The 16,127-nt window shown below is 39.1% G+C and overlaps 1 pseudogene; it reads left to right on the top strand.

Moving 5' to 3' along the window:
• The first annotated feature begins 789 nt into the window (after positions 1-789).
• Positions 790-1,140, top strand: LOC145139720 (secreted RxLR effector protein 161 pseudogene; annotated as a pseudogene).
• Positions 1,141-16,127: the final 14,987 nt, after the last annotated feature.

Genomic DNA, 16,127 nt, shown 5'->3' with positions numbered 1-16,127 from the left:
AGAAGCAAAGAAAGAACCAGAGTGGGTCAAAGCCATGGAAGCGGAAATTAATTCGATAAATAAGAATAATACTTGGACTCTCGTGAACAAGCCTATGGGGGTGAAGCCAATTTGACTCAAGTGGGTGTTCAAATTGAAGAAAAATGCAGACGACACCATTAATAAATACAAGGAAAGGTTGGCTGCTAAAGGTTACGTGCAACAACCCGATATTGATTTTCAAGAATTATTTGATCCAGTAGATCGAATCGAAACTATCCGATTTCTTATAGCCTTAGCTGCTACTCATGGGCGTGAGCTTCACCACTTAGATGTAAAACGACGTTCTTACATGGAGAATTGAAAGAAACCGTTTATGTATCACGACCGGAAGGTTATATAAAGAAAGGCAACGAGCATAAAGTATATCGCCTTACAAAAGCACTATATGGTCTAAGACAAGCACCTCGAGCATGGAACACGAAGCTTGATGGGATTTTGAAGAGTATGAAATTTAAAAAGTGCATGAGAGAACCATCGGTGTACTGGAAAAGTGAATGATCAAACTTGCTAACTATAGCAATTTATGTTGATGATTTATTTATCATAGGTACATATTTGAGCATGATCAAGAGGTTCAAATTAGAGATGTCCAAGAACTTTGAGATGTAAGACTTTGGAAGATTGACATATTACCTTGGCATTGAAGTTAAGCAAGAGGAATCGGGGATTACTATAAACCAAGAAGCGTATGCTCAACACATTTTAAAAGAAGTCGGTTTACATGATTGCAATCCGACCCACATTCCAATGGAACCCGGAAATAATTTATCAAAGGCCAAAGATGAAACCGAAATCGACCCGACACAATATCGAAAGGTGGTTGGATGCCTTAGATATCTCTTGCAAACAAGACCCGATATGGCATATGCGGTTGGAGTTGTTAGCCGATACATGCAAAGTCCAAGAGATTCACATGGTGTTGCAATCAAGCATATCCTACGGTACTTACGAGGAACAACGGGATATGGTATCAAGTACGAGAGGATGGGACAAAACCGAATCATTGGTTATAGTGATAGTAGTCACAATGTTGACCCGGATGACGAAAAAAGCACAACCGGTCACATTTTCTACTACGGGTCATCTCCAATTACATAGTGTTCACAAAAGCAAGATACTGTTGCTTTATCATCTTGCGAGGCGGAGTTCATGGCAGCCACGACAATCGCATGTCAAGCAATATGGCTTCAAGATTTGCTCGGAGAAATCATGAACAAAGCTCAAGAGAAAGTGATTCTTAGAGTTGATCACAAGTCGACTATCGAACTAACGAAGAATCCCATTTTTCATGGAAGGAGTAAACACATTCACACAAGGTTTCACTTTATTCTTAATTGTGTTGAAAACAATCAAGTGGAGGTGGAATACATTCCCGATGAAGAGAAAAGGGCGGATATTCTTACAAAACCGCTAGCTCGAACCAAGTTCAAGGAAATGCGAAGCTTAATTGGGATCGAAGATGTCTCTAGAAGGACTTAGAGGTTCGGGGGTGATTGTTGGAATCCTAAGTCAAGTAGGACTTAAAGACTAAGTAAACTTGGAATCATGGCAAGTTGGACATAGTTTCCTAATCATATTCTAATACAAGTCGGTAATTAGAATATATATATATATATATATATATATATATATATATATATATATACATGTCTGGATCGGGTATAGGATTATAAAAAACAGATTGTATCCAATATTGGTTTTGAGTTATTTTCCAATTAATCAAATAGTTGTTTTGATTAAGTATTGTTTTGCAATTACGTTTTCAAAGCTTGACAGACGGTGTGCTTCAACATCACTCATCGGTTTGGTGAGATGGACTGAAACCCACAAAGGAATACCACACCCTAGGTGCGATTTAGGTGAGGAGTTTCCTCAGGGTAGCCTCCCTAAACTCTCTCTCTCTCTCTCTCTCTCTCATTGGCCACACTAGAAAATGTTATTTTTTTCTTTTTCAGTTTTTATAATATTTAATTAAATTATATATACTAAAAAATTATAAAAAAATATATTAAAATATGTAGTTTTTTATTTCTATAAAAAAATAATATTTATATAAAATATATATTTAAATAATAAAAAGTAAGGAGAAATGAAAGGTGATAATTTCCTGGATTTTGAAGAACAATGGAGAAATAAATTAACACTGAGATGGCATAGAAAAAAAAAGACAAAATTGCACAAATGGTCCCTGTGGTTAGCTGAAAATTGTCACTTTTGGTCCAAAAAGGTTTCGCTTAGCACCGAAGGTCCAAAATTTTCATTTTGTTGCGAGTTTGGTCCAATTTACTTTGAACTTTTTTAAATGACGATTTTGCCCTTATTTTTTTTAGTTTGTTTTATTAATTTTATTAGTTTTTTTTATTAAAATAAATAAAAAGCAAATTGAAAACTAATCTCTCTCTCTCTCTCTCTCTCTCTCTCTCTCTCTCTCCCTCTTTCTCTCCCTCTCTCTCTCTCTCAGATCCAATCATCTTCCTCCTTTCACTCAAACTTTTTCCTAGAAATGAAAACACATGCACATAAAAACTTCACAAAAACCTACACATACCTTCAAAACCTTAACATTTTCAAAGAGATCAAATGAAATATAGTAACAGATGAGATTCGATTCCTTTTTACAGACGAAGGTGAATAACAAAGATGAAACTTATGGGTTCAACTTGTGTTCCATTTTCCCCACAAGTATCCTCCTTATCTCTCTCTATTTCTCTCTCTCTCTCTCTCTCTCTCTCTCTCACACACACACACACACACAAACACACACATACACATACATAATAAACAATGCTAAAGAAGAAAACCCACTTTCCCTTACTCAGTGTTCTTATTCATCACCTCACCTAAAAAATGGTCTTTCTTCCCCCCCCCCCCTCTTTTATCTCTCTTTTTTGGACTTCATTTTTCAGGAGTCACGGTTTTCTTCACTGGAATGGAGAAAACGAATCCATTTTGAGAGTATATTTAATCTGGCTTGGAGGTTCTTTACATCTATCTATTCCGCCTCAAATTTCATCTCCTTCCAACTGTTTTCAAAATGATCAGCTTCATCGATTCCAAAATGTGCTTCATATATTTCATTAAAAAATCATCAACCTACTGAACCAGAAAAAGAAAATAGGTTTAACACCAAACCAAAAATCAAAGACGAATTTATCTTTAGATAAAAAACAGAAGAAGAAAACCATGTGATTCATCGATTCCATAAATCAAAATTCATGTATCGATCCAGGAGGTGTAACCCGATAAAGAAAATGGGACTTACCAGATTAGAGAAGTAGCAGTAGCCGGTACCGTCGATCAGAGGTCTGGAGCGGAGATCGGAGATCGGAGAAGAGGCACCGATATGGAGATGGTTTCCAGAGAAGTAAGAGAGAGAGAGAGAGAGAGAGAGAGAGAGAGAGAGAGAGAGAGAGAGGTGGGGTTTGGTGGGTTATTAGTTGTAGATTTATTTTTATTTTTATTTTTTTTTGAAAAAAAATTTGAAAATGAGAAAAAAAAATAAGAAAAAAATAATCATATTAATAGAGGCAAATCCATCATTTTGAAAAAAGACATAATGGAGTAGACTAAAAACGCAACAAAATGAAAGTTTTAGACCTCTGGTGTTAGTCCACACCTTTTTGGACCAAAATGACAATTTTGAGCAAACTATAGAGACCATTTGTGCAGTTTAGTAAAAAAAAAAAAAGAAGTGAAAGATAATACATCTTCCGATCTAGGGGAGTTGTTCTAAAAATAAATCATTAACAAGTTAAATATAACCGTTATAGATTATAACTATTAGAAGTCCCTCGTTTATTGAACTCTTGAGTGTTGGCTCATCAAATCGACAACCAAGCACTTATCATGGGGACGTGCATGTTAAGTAAATTTTCAAAACTCGCTTTGTAGGGCACACCTTTTGGAAAGATAAAAGCGATATAGTCCATACCCAATGGGGGAAACACGAGTTTACAATCAATATCATGATAATAGTACTAGACCCCATAATCTTCCATGTAAAAAAAGAATGTTTAATATCGCGTCCGCATTATTGATCAAATGGATTATTGGGCAAAAACAAATAAATCACATACACAACTCATGTTTTGCCAATCACCTGGTTTTGATTGGTTATCTTCGCACCTCTGTTCTTAGTTTTAGGATATTACTATTTGTTTGAGATTATTTATACGTAACATAATATTTCATTAATCAACAATATATATATATATATATATATATATATATATATATATATATATATATATATACCTGACCCACTCAAATTATTTTTATCACAGGTGTCGATACGAAGCTACGTTACACTAAGAGATTAAAGGAGATGTAAAATCACTAGTGTAAATGAATGTAAGTTCTTTTTATGCTTATATATATATATATATATATATATATATATATATATATATATATATATATATATAATGCGCTATCATCATTAGACGGGCTATACAATGGGTAATATATAACAAACTAATATTATAATATACAATACATATACTAATACGCCCCTATAGTTTGAGCGGGAGGTTGAGAGCACACATTCAAATCGGAACGAAAATCGGAAGAGAAGTCAGTGGCCCTTTCGTGAAGATATATGCATATTGAAGTGAGGAGGGAACATGAAGAACTCTGGTATGTCCAGTTGCAACTTTATCTCAGACAAAATGAATGTCAATCTCAATATGCTTAGTGCGTTGATGTTGCACTGGATTAGTAGACAAATAAACCGCACCGACATTATCATAATACACTATCGTAGTTTTGCCAAGTGGTGAGAGAAGTCCCCGCAAAAAATTCTGAAGCCACCAAGTTTCTACAACCATATTAGCTACGCCTCTCTATTCTACTTCGCTATTCGATCTTGATATTGTGGGTTGTCGCTTTGATGACCATGAAAGAAGGTTGTCACCCAGAAATACACAATAACTACTAATGGAGGGACATGTAGATAGACACCCTCCCTAATCTACATCAGAATAAGCAATGAGGTCCGTAGTCGAGGAGTCGTGTAACTGAAGCCTATGATCCTGTGTGTCATTAACATATCATAAAAATCATTTAAGGGCATTTATATGCGGTTCACGAGGATCATATGCATAAATAAGCAAATTTTTTGGATGGAATATAAAAGATTTGGTACCATGAAGGTGAGATAGTGAAGACCACCAACAAGACTTCTGTATAACATGGGATCGACAATGGGAGGACCCGAGATATCGAGTTTAGACCATGTGTCTGCAGGAGTGAAACAAGGATTTCAAATAGTCATAATTGCACGCTTAAGTAGTTCCATCTCATATGTTCGTTGGGAGATTAATTGGCTATTAGTATCCCGAGTTACAACAATGCCCAAAAAATATGATAGGTCACCTAAGTCAGTCATATAAAACTTGGTATCCAGCAGAGAGATGGTGCGCCTGAGGAGTTATGATGATAAAGCTGTCAAGATGATGTCATCAACAAATAATAGTAAGTACGCTAAATCCCACTCTAATGAAAAATAAAAAGTGAGGAATCAGAGTGACTATGTACAAAACCAACAAAGGTTATGAACACCACAAAACGATGGAAGCATGCTTAGGTGGCCTGTTTTAGGCCATAAAGAGACTTATGCAGATGGCAAATATAACCCGAATGTTGAGTATCACGAAAACTGGGAGGCTAACATATGTATATTATTTCATTCAACTTACCGTGCAAGAATGCGTTCTTGACGTCAAGCTGATGAATGGCCTAGTTGCGATATGCCACAAGGCTAAGGACAGTATATATGGTGGCCAATTTGACAACTGGGCTAAAGGTCTCGTCATAGTTAATTCTGGGTCTTTGGTTTTATCCATTTGTTACTAAACGAGCCTTATAGTGATCAAGTGAGCATCAACCTTAAACTTGCTTCTGAATAACAACATAGACCCAAGTTCTATTAAAAATAAGAGCATTATATTCATCTTTCATGGCGTTAGTCCAGTTAGGGTCTTGAAAGGCTTGAATATGAGAATGTCACACCCCCAAACCAGAACGGCGGAAACGTTCGGGGGCGGAGGACGTCATGCTCAGTATCATAACCATAGTGAAGAAAGTAAACACAACCATCATAAATATAATTTAAAAGGTTACATCGTTTCAAAAGTATATGTTTCCAAATAAATTACATATGATGTCAAAATATAGCAAAAGAATCTACGCCTTAGCGTCTTGACTTCAGAAATCTTGTGATTACCTGTTTTACTAATTACCTGAGAATACAAGTTGTTTTGAAAGAGTATCAGCATAAAGCTGGTGAGTTCATAAGCAATTTATGAATGAAAAATGAATGATGTTCCTTTTTGTTTGTTACAAGTTTGTTTCCAGAACCAAGACTTAGTGTATGTAAGTAAATCGTCATACTTGTGTGTGTGTGGTTTTATATTTAAATAAAACTCCTTAAATCCTCGTGAACTGTGTGTTTTGTTAATTTCTCATGTGAGATGCTATAACCATACTAAACTCGAAGACCTCGTACTCGATGTTCTTCAGGCGTCGGAATGTTATGACAATTGTCACCCCAGACCTGGCGGTCTAGCTGTTGCAAGCAGCTTAGGGTGCGGGTTTGTCAGACCTAATATAGATCTATACACAACTATCACGCTCTCCCTCCAGGAGATTCTGATTATAACTACAAGACTTTACTGTGGTACTTAAGAGTACCCCGAAGGAGAATTTCTCACAAATTTATTTATTAACAAGTTCACGTAGTGTGTAATGAAATACTTGTTTTGTAAGTCGATTGAGTTATTGTTTTCTTTGTCAAGTGAAGTGCTCAAACTATACCTATTATAGTTTATCAAAAGTGTTGTGTGTTTGAATGAAAACTGGTTATGCATGTCTTTGTATTTCCATAAAATGACATTTAAAATACTACGTGTAAATCGTACACACCTTGCTCAGCATGTTACAAGATGTGAATAACTATTAAACATGTATTTGACAGTTTTACCCTTAACTGTCACTGTTTTAGAATATTTATAGAAAAATCATCGTAAGTCGAAAACTGAATCCGTAAACTCTGAGTATTTGGAAAAAAAGTCTACTATATCCATAAATTTTCCTATAATTTTTGGTGGTCTCAAACCAGGGTGAAAATGTTCATTTTCACAACCTGGCCCGACTTTGATGCTGCAGTGATAGGAAGTTTTGTAAAAATCACCATAAATTGTAGAAAAATCGTATGGAGATGTGCAAGTATTCATTTTAAAGGTATAAACCTGAACTATTTTCATATTAAACAGTTTTGAAAAATATTAAGTTTAAGTTGGGTAAAACAGTTCGTGAACAGGTCACAACTTTTCTGTTGTAAGCTGTCAAGTTAAGTTTCAAATATGTTTTGGTGTTTTAACTTGTATTCCCCCCTGAAAACTAAAGAAAATTGGAAAATTTAGGGGTATAAACTCACCATGGGTGATTTCTTGAAGAACGGAAGGTCGAAGACGAGGAGTATCAAGTCAAAACACTTGATGAACACGTGAAGGCTTGGATGATCCTAAGAACGATTTTTGGTGTTAAAATGTGTGTAGATGATCCAAGAGTGTTATGAAAACATGGAATAAAACTTGAGTCTAGATGAAATACTTACCAAATAGTGAAGTAATAGCTCAAGAACACCTTCACAAAGTGGTGGGAAGTAGAGAGAAAAAGAGGCTCTCTTGATGGTTTGAGAAGTGTATAAGTTTGGAAATGATCAAAATAAATCAAGAAATCCTCCAGGGATTTCTTTGTATAGAAGGTTGCTGGAGCAAGTTGCAAAGATGAAAGGATGTTTGTCTTGGTTTGTGTGATGTGGATAGGGTTGGGCTAATGAGGAAGTGACACATAGAGGCAAGTGTGCACACTTGACCCACTTGTGGGGTAAAATACTCCTCTTAATATAAAATAATGATTTTTAATTAATAAATCCTTGAGAAATGAATAAAATATGAGTTTTGGGGGTTTAAAATGGTAAAAATATGAATTTGGTGAAAAAATCCCGTCAAAAACGTCAAAAAGGGGCTTAGGAAGCGAAAGTAGTCGAAAACCGGACATTAAGGAGCGAACCTGCGAGGTTCGGCTCTTAGGAGGTGAGAACCGAGAGTGGGAGAAGTAGGAACCGAAGGTTGGGAAATGGCCGAAGGTGCGAGGGGGCTAAATGGAGTGAATGCGAAGGAAGAAGGGAAGCGAAGGCGAAGCTCGGTTCATTTCGGTTCGCATGGGTTCGGTCCTTCAGGTTTCGGTTTCGGTCCTTAGCAGTTCGGTTCTTCGGTTTCGGTTCTAATGGGGCTTCGATCCTAATAGGAGCTTCGGCCCTATATGGCTATTTTTCAATTTAACTTCCCGTTTTGAGCGATTTTTGGCCAAGTTAAGGGTCGGGATGACCCGGATGACTATAAAAAGTTGGAGAGAGATTTTGGGAGAGATTTGGGAGAGATTTCACATACTTGGAGAGATTTGGGAGAGATTTCACATACTTGGAGAGATTTGGGAGAGATTTCACATACTTGGAGAGATTTGGGAGAAATTTCACATACTTGGAGAGATTTGGGAGAGATTTAACCTTAGCCATTATTATCGTATAATATCGTAATGCAAGGTTCGTGAATCTCGTTATGCTTCGTTTATGATCGTTTTAAGTCCCCGAAAGGGTACTTAGTCGTGTTTTGATGCATTTAACTCCCTTTTTAGGGTTCTTACATTGCTAAACACATAGATTCTTCGAGACACTTTGAATTCTCGACATACAAATGCACATTTTTATACATAGAATAACTTTTAGCATACAAATACTAATTAAGTTTGACCGGTTTGACTTGTTGACTTTGACTTATTGACTTTGACTTTGACTTGAATTTGACGGTTGTCACATTATCCCCCGTTAGAAAGAATTTCTTCCCGAAATTTGCATTTTGAGTGGGGCATCAAGGGTTGGGGAATAGATGTGGGTACTTTTGTTTCATTTGGTCCTCACGTTCCCAAGTAAATTCGGGTCCTCGCTTGGCGTTCCATCGGACCTTTACGATGGGAATGCGGCTTTGTTTCGTCGATTTGACCTCTCGGTCCATGATTTTAACAGGTTCCTCTACAAAGTGGAGGTTCTCGTTGGTCTCAATTTCTTCCAAAGGAATGACGAGGGTCTCATCAGACAAACATTTCTTCAGGTTTGACACGTGAAAGGTAGGATGAACGTGATTGAGTTCCTGTGGTAATCGTAGCTTGTATGCCACCGGACCAATCCTGGCGAGGATTTCGAATGATCCGATATACCTTGGATTTAGTTTCCCACGTTTTCCGAAACGTATTAATCCCTTCCAAGGTGATACTTTTATAAGTACTCGATCCCCAACTTGGAACTCCAAAGGTTTTCGTCTCTTATCCGCGTAGCTCTTTTGTCGGTCTTGCGAAGCCTTCATTCGTTCTCAAATTTGGACGATCTTTTTGGTTGTTTCCCTTATGATCTCCGGGCCAGTGAGTACGCTGTTAGGGACTTGCCCTCTTGCTAGTTGCGTATCGCCCACCTCAGCCCAGCACAGGGGTGATCTGCACTTACGGCCATAGAGGGCTTCGAACGGAGCAACTTTGATGCTAGTGTGATAGCTATTATTGTATGAGAATTCGATAAGAGGCAAATGAGTATCCCAAGCTTTACCAAAGTCTATCACACAAGCTCTTAGCATGTCCTCTAACGTCTGAATGGTTCTTTCACTCTGCCCGTTAGTCTGTGGGTGGTAGGCTGTACTCATGTTCAGTCTAGTCCCCATAGCTTTCTGCAGTGACTGCCAGAACCGTGACGTGAACCGACTATCCCTATCGGAGATAATGGATATCGGTACCCCGTGAAGTCGCACCACTTCTTTAATGTAGATCCTTGTTAGCTTTTCGATTTTGTCTGTCTCTTTTATTGGTAGGAAGTGTGCGGATTTGGTTAATCTGTCGACGATTACCCAAATGGTGTCAAGTCCACCCGTTGTCTTGGGTAACTTGGTAATGAAATCCATCGTAATCCGCTCCCACTTCCACTCGGGTATCTCTGGCTGCTGAAGTAGTCCCGAGGGCTTTTGATACTCTACCTTAACCTTGGCGCAAGTCAGGCACTTGCCCATAAAGGTAGCTATTTCGGCTTTCATGTTCGGCCACCAATACAACTTCTTGAGGTCTAAGTACATTTTGTCTGAACCGGGATGCACGGAGTAGGGAGTTTTATGAGCTTCGTCCATGACAACGTCCCTGAATCCACCAAATTTTGGTGTCCAGATCCGGTTCATGAAACAACGAACGCCGTCATCCCTGACTTCAAGATTTTTGTCCATTCCTCTCAATGCTTCACCTGTCACGTTCTCTGGCTTCAAGGCTTCTTCCTGTGCCTCTTTGATTTGTGCGGACAGGTGTGAATGGATGGTCATGGTTAACGCTTTTACTCGGCGGCCCGAGTATTCTTTTCTGCTCAAGGCGTCTGCAACCACGTTGGCTTTTCCGGGGTGATAATGAATCTCACATTCGTAATCGTTTAATAATTCCACCCATCGTCTTTGCCTCATATTGAGTTATTTTTTATTGAGAATGTGCTGAAGGCTTTTGTGATCGGTGAAGATAATGCACTTAGTGTCGTAGAGGTAATGTCTCCAGATTTTTAGGGCGAAAACTACTGCTCCTAATTCGAGATCGTGTGTCGTGTAGTTTACCTCATGTGTCTTCAGTTGTCTTGAGGCGTAGGCAATGACCTTTCCTCGTTGCATTAACACACATCCTAGACCTTGGTTTGAAGCATTGCAATAAACCACAAACTCCTCGGTTCCATCTGGTAAGGACAAGATTGGAGCACTGCACAAAGTTCGTTTCAGCGTTTGGAACGCAGCCTCTTGCTTATCCCCCCAGACGAAAGTCACTCCTTTTTTAGTCAAGGTGGTGAGTGGTTTTGCGATTTTAGAGAAGTTTTAAATGAACCTTCGATAGTAACCGGCGAGTCCTAAAAATTGTCGGATCTCCGTGGGTGTTCTTGGTGCTGCCCATCTTTCGATTGCCTTGATCTTTGAAGGGTCCACATGGATTCCTTCCTTGCTGACTACATGTCCGAGGAAATTCACCTCTCGAATCCAGAACTCACACTTTGAGAACTTTGCGTACAATTTCTCCGCCCTCAACGTCTCCAGGACTCGACGTAAATGCTGGCTGTGTTCTTCCTTACTTCGGGAGTAGACTAGTATGTCATCGATGAAAATAATCACGAACTTGTCTAAGTAAGGTCGACACACCCGATTCATCAGGTCCATAAACGCTGCGGGTGCATTAGTTAAGCCGAAAGGCATCACTACAAACTCGTAGTGACCATAGCGCGTTCTGAAAGCTGTCTTGGGAATATCCTCCTCTTGAACTCGTAGTTGATGGTACCCAGATCTAAGGTCAAACTTTGATAAGAAACTTGCTCCTTGTAGCTGGTCGAAGAGGTCATCGATTCGAGGCAAAGGGTATTGATTTTTAATGGTGAGTTTGTTTAATTCACGGTAGTCAATGCACATACGGAACGATCCATCCTTTTTCTTGACGAACAAGACCGGTGCTCCCCAAGGCGAGAAGCTTGGCCTAATGAAACCTTTTCTCAGCAGTTCGTTTAATTGACTGGATAACTCCTGCATTTCGGCTGGGGCTAGATGGTATGGCGATTTGGCTACGGGGGTAGCTCCAGGAATTAAGTCGATTCGAATTCGACTTGTCGAGGAGGGGGAACTCCTGGAAGGTCTTCCGGGAATACATCGGGGAAATTACAGACCTCCGGAATGTCCTTAATGTCTTTCCCTCCTTGTTCCTTGTCTATGGCGTGGGCTAGGAAGGCGTGGTACTCCTTGCGGAGGTACTTTTGAGCCTTGACACAAGAGATGATCTGAAAGTTTGAGCTAGGCTTGTCGCCATAGACAACGAGAGTTTCGCCACTCGACAGATTAAGGCGAACGGCCTTTTCGTGACATAGGATTTCAGCATGGTGAGGGCATAACCAATCCATGCCAATGATAACATCAAAACTTTTTATGGTGACCAGCATAAGGTCGATTTGGAAAGAGTGATTGTTTAAGGTGAGGGTACACCCGGTGTAAATGTCGTTAGTGTTCTCTGTTTTTCCGTTAGCCATTTCTACGGTGAATGTGTCTTTTAGTGTTTGTGGTTTTTGTTTAAGCAAGCGTTTAAATTGATGGCTCACGAAGCTTTTCTCCGCGCCACTTTCGAAAAGAATGCATGCATATGTATTGTTGAGGAGAAACGTACCGGTAACCACGGTTGGATCTGCGACGACTTCCTCATGACCTATCGCCAGGACTCTGCCCACTTCGTCGGGGTTGGGGTTTCTTGCCTTTGGGTAGTTACGCTTGAAGTGTCCTACTTCTCCACATCCATAGCAGGTTCGGCTGGCTCCGACGTTGGCAGCTTGTGCGTTCGGTTGGGCCGAAGTTCTACAAAACCGGGCAGTGTGCCCCTTTTTGTTACAGTTGGTGCAATGCATTTCACGACATGCACCGTTGTGGTGATAGCTGCACTTGTTGCACTTGGGTAGGTTCCCGGCGTATTGCCTTATCGGAGTTGGGTTGGTAGTGGTTGTGGCAGCGTGCACAACAACCACTTGTTGTTTCTTGGCAGGGTCTTGAGCAGGTTGGCCCTTCTTCTTATCCCAGAACCTACTTTTGTTGTTTCCCCCTTTTGCTTGCTCGGAGGTGGTCGTCACAGTGCCATGGCTGGCTTTATGGTCGATGAGTTGCTGTGCCAGTTCCTTGGCACTGTCAAACGTAGTTGGCTTTGAGGACAATACGTTTCCTTGAACTTGGGAAGATAGTCCCCATATGTACCTTTCCACCTTCTTGCTTTCAGTAGGAACCATCCCGGGACACAGCATGGCTAGATCGCTGAACCTTGAGGTGTACGACAGGATGTTAGAGCCTGTCATTTTGAGACCCCAAAATTCTTCTTCCAGCTTCTATATCTCACCCCTGGGGCAGTACTCCTTCATTAACATGGTTTTCAGATCTTCCCATGTTATCGCATTAGCTACCGGGAGCGTTAGTGCCTTGACGTGGTCATTCCACCGGGTGAGGGCTCTTTCGGAGAATGTGCATGAAGCAAATTTGACCTTGCTTGCTTCAGGGCATGCACATATCTCAAAAATGGTCTCGGTTTTCTCGAACCATTGTAGCAACGCTATGACACTTCCGCTTCCATTGAAGGTTTTGGGCTTGCCGTTAGTAAAGTCTTTGTAGGTACACTCTCTCGAGCGTCCCTGGCCGTCCCCGTTATTAGAATTTGAGGCACCACTACCCGCACCTCCTGAATTACTGGGGTTGATTTGGGCCATCGCGGCTGCCACTGCGGCCGTCACGGCAGCCTGGAACATTGCTGGGTCGAACTGAGGGGGTGGTGGTGGTGGCGGTGGTGGTGGCGGTGGTGGTGGCGGTGGTGCAGCTCCTGCGGCGCCGACACGTCTAGGATTTCTACTAGGTGGCATTTTCTGCCCTATCAAGAATGAAACGACAATAAGTCTTTGATAGCGCTCACAAGTCGAGAGTTAAAACTAACATTATTAGTTCTTTATATGCATCATGATTCCGACTTGTAAAGATTTTTGTAAGAATCCATTCATACTATAGGTCTATAGATAATGAAATATAGACTTTATGAATGCTGATAGTTTTGATTCTCATGAAATGTCTGTAATAGAATCCATACCGGGCCCATTCATCAATCGTTCGATGTATAATATTTATATATAATTTAGATTTAAATAAACTTTCGAATCTAATGGGTCTGCCCTGGGCCCACAACCAAACAAGGAACAGGATCCAAGGCGGAACCACCGTTTCTAGGTCGACATGGTCTTAATCATATATAACTTTGATTTATACATCAAACAATCATAAATCGGACACCAGTAAATTTAATCTGAAAACAATTCATGTTATGAACTTGATGTAATAAAGCAAATAGCGTGTCAATTTCATTGATATAACTTAGTATACAACTGGGCTAAAGGTCTCGTCATAGTTAATTCTGGGTCTTTGGTTTTATCCATTTGTTACTAAACGAGCCTTATAGTGATCAAGTGATCATCCACCTTATACTCTTCTGAATAACAACATACACCCAAGTTCTATTAAAAATAAGAGCATTATATTCATCTTTCATGGCGTTAGTCCAGTTAGGGTCTTGAAAGGCTTGAATATGAGAATGTCACACCCCCAAACCAGAACGGCGGAAACGTTCGGGGGCGGAGGACGTCATGCTCAGTATAATAACCATAGTGAAGAAAGTAAACACAACCATCATAAATATAATTTAAAAGGTTACATCGTTTCAAAAGTATATGTTTCCAAATAAATTACATATGATGTCAAAATATAGCAAAAGAATCTACGCCTTAGCGTCTTGACTTCAGAAATCTTGTGATTACCTGTTTTACTGATTACCTGAGAATACAAGTTGTTTTGAAAGAGTATCAGCATAAAGCTGGTGAGTTCATAAGCAATTTATAAATGAAAAATGAATGATGTTCCTTTTTGTTTGTTACAAGTTTATTTCCATAAAATCCAATATTTTCTAATGGGTTGTTATAGTCTTAACTGAACCAAGATTTAGTGTATGTAAGTAAATCGTCATACTTGTGTGTGTGTGGTTTCATATTTAAATAAAACTCCTTAAATCCTCGTGAACTTAGTGTTTTGTTAATTTCTCATGTGAGATGTTATAACCATACTAAACTCGAAGACCTCGTACTCGACGTTCTTCAGGCGTCGGAATGTTATGACAATTGTCACCCCAGACCTGGCGGTCTAGCTGTTGCAAGCAGCTTAGGGTGCGGGTTTGTCAGACCCAATATAGATCTATACACAACTATCACGCTCTCCCTCCAGGAGATTCTCATTATAACTACAGGACTTTACTGTGGTACTTAAGAGTACCCCGAAGGAGAATGTCTCACAAATTTATTTATTAATAAGTTCACGTAGTGTGTAATGAAATACTTGTTTTGTAAGTCGATTGAGTTATTGTTTTCTTTGTCAAGTGAAGTGCTCAAACTATACCTATTATAGTTTATCAAAAGTGTTGTGTGTTTGAATGAAACCTGGTTATGCATGTCTTTGTATTTCCATAAAATGACATTTAAAATACTACGTGTAAATCGTACACACCTTGCTCAGCATGTTACAAGATGTGAATAACTATTAAACATGTATTTGACAGTTTTACCCTTAACTGTCACTGTTTTAGAATATTTATAGAAAAATCATCGTAAGTCAAAAACTGAATCCGTAAACTCTGAGTATTTGAAAAAAAAGTCTACTATATCCATAAATTTTCCTATAATTTTTGGTGGTCTCAAACCAGGGTGAAAATGTTCATTTTCACAACCTGGTCCGACTTTGATGCTGCAGTGATAGGCAGTTTTGTAAAAATCACCATAAATTATAGAAAAATCGTATGTAGATGTGCAAGTATTCATTTTAAAGGTATAAACCTGAACTATTTGCATATTAAACAGTTTTGAAAAATATTAAGTTTAAGTTGGGTAAAACAGTTCGTGAACAGGTCACAACTTTTCTGTTGTAAGCTGTCAAGTTAAGTTTCAAATATGTTTTGGTGTTTTAACTTGTATTCCCCCCTGAAAACTAAAGAAAATTGGAAAATTTAGGGGTATAAACTCACCTTGGGTGATTTCTTAAAGAATGGAAGGTCGAAGACGAGGAGTATCAAGTCAAAACACTTGATGAACACGTGAAGGCTTGGATGATCCTAAGAACGATTTTTGGTTTTAAATGTGTGTAGATGATCCAAGAGTGTTATGAAAACATGGAATAACACTTGAGTCTAGATGAAATACTTACCAAATAGTTAAGTAATAGCTCAAGAACACCTTCACAAAGTGGTGGGAAGTAGAGAGAAAAAGAGGCTCTCTTGATGGTTTGAGAAGTGTATAAGTTTGGAAATGATCAAAATAAATCAAGAAATCCTCCAGGGATTTCTTTATATAGAAGGTTGCTGGAGCAAGTTGCAAAGATGAAAGGATGTTTGTCTTGGTTTGTGTGATGTGGATAAGGTTG

This window comes from Lactuca virosa, chromosome 9 (assembly GCF_052849685.1).
Source record: "Lactuca virosa cultivar CGN04683 chromosome 9, Lactuca_virosa_CGN04683_v6, whole genome shotgun sequence".
NCBI classification, from domain to species: Eukaryota; Viridiplantae; Streptophyta; class Magnoliopsida; order Asterales; family Asteraceae; genus Lactuca; species Lactuca virosa.
Note: the sequence above shows the minus strand (reverse complement) of the source record. Positions and strands in the feature narration are given on the sequence as shown.